Genomic DNA, 3,217 nt, shown 5'->3' on the forward strand with positions numbered 1-3,217 from the left:
GCCAGGAGAGAGGTTGGTGGGACAGGACCACCTATTTCGGCAGTGCCAGGAGAGAGGTTGGTGGGACAGGACCACCTATTTCGGCAGCGCCAGGAGAGTGGTTGATGGGACAGGACCACCTATTTTGCTTTCGATCAGGAAGGTGTGGGGGTGGTAATATTTTAACTTGTACAACAAGTGGACATCATTGGATTTACTTAAGGAACAGATTGTTCTGGCCTTAGAACTTGATGCAAATCTTTGGAAAAGTTACTTCTGAAAGGGCAGGTAGTTTGGCAAGGATGTAGAGAGAGATGAGAGGTGCTCATGGGTGGCTCTGTAGGACTAGAGGAGAAGGCAGTCTGCGGAGATGGAGACACACTATGTGACTGAGTAAATGTGGGTTTCAAAGTAGCCTAAAGGCGGCGGGGGGCGATTGAAAAAAATGTAAAGTACCTATCACAATATTTGCTATATAAGTGATGACTAAAATACACATATTATTATTATTTAGGATAGGAATTGTGTTTGAGTCTATACTATAAAAATTTTTTAATTGAAAAGTAGATTTTTGATGGTCATGCATTTCAGATGCTTCACAGATGCAAAGAAGGAATTAACAGTAGGAATAGCTGACACTGACAGAGCCCTTATTTTGTGCCGTGTCTTGTGTTAAGCACATGAGTCTAAGAGATGGAGTCCGCTATCCCTGTTTAACAGATGAAGAGTCTGAAGCCCAGAGTAGCACATTTAGGAAGGGGTGCTGCCAGAACTCAGAGCCCCTGTGCCACACTGCCTCTAGATGAGAGGTCTCCAGGCATCAGTGAAGCATGGCTCATGGGAGGAAATACATATGTACACTAGCCACATACAGCCCAGAGGCATGAGGCATTGGCTAGCTCCTCTATTTCCCTTACTTGATGCATCTTGGTGAGTTTATATTTTTCAAGAAAGAATAAATGGCCTCTTATTTGCAGAAGCATTGATGACTGCTTGCTCTAGAATTCTGAGTTCAGACACTAGAACTAGTACAGTGCCACTCCGTTCTCCATTGTGTTACATTCTGCACTCCGCAGATGAGGTGCAGCAGCCCAATTTTTTGAGCTTCTCTTTTCTGTTAGCCGAGACCCGTGGCAATACTTTCCTCTTTTCATTCTAGCTGGTTGTCAACAGCAGTAACCACAAGTCTTTCCTGTCCCAGAAATAAGTCTTGCCACACTCTCAACCCCCGACAGGGTGTGAACATGACATGCCGTACTGCAAGGGGCTCCTCCGCCTCCGCCCCACCGCAGCCACAGACCCACAGGGTTCAAGTGTTGATTGAATTCTCAAAGAGCGATTTAAAAAGGATAGGTGCACAAGAACTAGATAAACAATCTAGCTCTAACATAAACAAGCATTACATTACACCAAAATTGTTGAGAGAAGATTTTGTACTCAATATTTTATTCAGCAGAACATTTTTTATAACAATAAGGTTGATTAGAGCAAGCTCTGAAAGTGCTTCAAGTTAGACAGTCTGATTGTTTATTTCAAGAATAAAAAATAAAGTGGTAAAATAGGGGGATGTGAAGAAGTAGAAATTGAAGCCAGGACCTAGTGAAGAGTATTTGATATCACCTTGCTCTCTAGGTTCAATCTCATTCAGGATTTTTCCTTACCATAGGGTTTTGGCTTTTTAGCCACGAGTATGTTGTTTTTAGAGGCTTAGGACCATCCTAGACCCACAGCAGATTTAAAGTGCTCTGATGGTGTATTTGTCTGATGGTTCATTTTAACCAAGTAAGTAGCTCTCTGTAAGATCTTTGTCTACCTTCTTAGTAGTACCAGGAAGCTACGGTGAAATCATGTCTGGCCCTTGCAGTTTAGTATTAGTTAGCATGTCCCCTTTCTGACCTCTCTGCTTCTTGGGGTGGGGGTACTCATGGAGGAGGCTCTGTAGGGGCAGCGTCTGCCTGCTTTGTTTGGGCGCCTTCTATTTTCACAGGCTGAGAAGCTGGAGCAAGCGCGCAGTGCTGCAAATGAGTGCTGCCGAGACGCATTCAGCCTTGTCACTTGGCAGAGTAGCTGGGTTCAGGGTATATTTGGGGCGGAGGTGGGGAGCACAAAAAGGGTATGTGGTTTTGCTTTACTATTTATTCCTGCTCAAAGCGGGTGGGGGCAAGTAAAAAAAGACATGTCTTCATCATCGTATTACTCGATGGTGACTAGACGTGCAGGCTGTATACAGCATTCTCTTCCAAATGGGGATTTGGGAAACAGCGTTGAGGAGGACTGATATGCAAAAGCTTATGGTTGTACTCTCTGTCAGCCCCAAATATTTACTGAAGCTGGGAGAAGAAAAGGCAGACTTTCTTTTTTTCTCTCCCAAACGTGTGATTGTTTAGAACTCAAGTGCAACATCTGGAAGTCAGATATACAGAGAACAATTTATGGAGTGTGAGAGATTTGAAATATTCAGTGTCTTTTAGTGGGAACTCAACTTTCTGGGGCTGCTTTTTTTTTTTTTTTTAAACCCAGCACAAAGCAGGCAATTCTGAGATCTCCTTTGCCTCTCTGAATTAAACCCTTTGTGCCTGGGTCCCATAAACAATGTGCTTTTTAAAGGGGAGCCCCCTCCCAGCTCCGGCCTTTTTCTCCGGCGTGGGCAGCCAATCAGCTGCGCAGAGCTGCATAGCTGGACCGCTTTCCATTCTGAGTAGCAACAACGTACTAATTTGATGCACACATGGATGCCTCGCGCACTCTGCAAATTCGTCACCCTCATCTTGCATTAGTCACCTGACGGACTGCCAAGTGTTTCATTTTCTTTCCATGTGACTTTATTATTACCACCTCTCTCCTCTCTTCCAAAAACCTCCCAAAAGGGCGGCGGGGTGGGGGGCGGGGCAGGGAGAGGGCGAGAAATCCAGCAGACATCTAGCTCTGCTTTCTTTCCCAGCCACAGACAGGGAAGGGCTGACAATGCACTGATGCGTTGATGGCAGCCTTGCAGAGCTAGACCTACACTTAACTTGCAGCTGCCTCCCGAGCCTCCAAGATGTCCACGCCCTGGGTGACAGGCGGCGGGGCGCTGCCCTGTGCTCCCCCGGCTCCGCTCGACAGCAGCACGCAGTGAGAGCCTCGCCGCCGCCGAGGAGCAACTCATGGTGCCTCTGCTTTGTTTTAGTTCATCAAATTTCTACGACTCATTAGGCACTTTGCCACTGCTCTTCTTCCTCCTCCTTCCGCCTCCCCG

At 46.2% G+C, this 3,217-nt stretch overlaps 1 protein-coding gene across 18 annotated transcripts in view; it reads left to right on the forward strand.

Moving 5' to 3' along the window:
* Positions 1-3,217, forward strand: part of CELF2 (CUGBP Elav-like family member 2) — a 558,220-nt gene that overhangs the window by 381,328 nt on the left and 173,675 nt on the right. For 3 of the 18 annotated variants that reach the window (XM_017886690.1, XM_017886688.1, XM_017886692.1), the window contains exon 1: positions 2,779-3,128. The exons of 14 other annotated variants lie outside the window; for them this stretch is intronic. The gene's annotated coding sequence lies outside the window, so the exon portion shown is untranslated. Of the gene's footprint in view, positions 1-2,693; positions 3,129-3,217 lie in introns of those variants that run through there. One more of the 18 variants, XM_017886694.1, reaches the window with a different exon arrangement.

The sequence above is a fragment of the Rhinopithecus bieti genome, unplaced genomic scaffold (genome assembly GCF_001698545.2).
Source record: "Rhinopithecus bieti isolate Rb0 unplaced genomic scaffold, ASM169854v2 scaffold_13900, whole genome shotgun sequence".
Taxonomy (NCBI): Eukaryota; Metazoa; Chordata; class Mammalia; order Primates; family Cercopithecidae; genus Rhinopithecus; species Rhinopithecus bieti.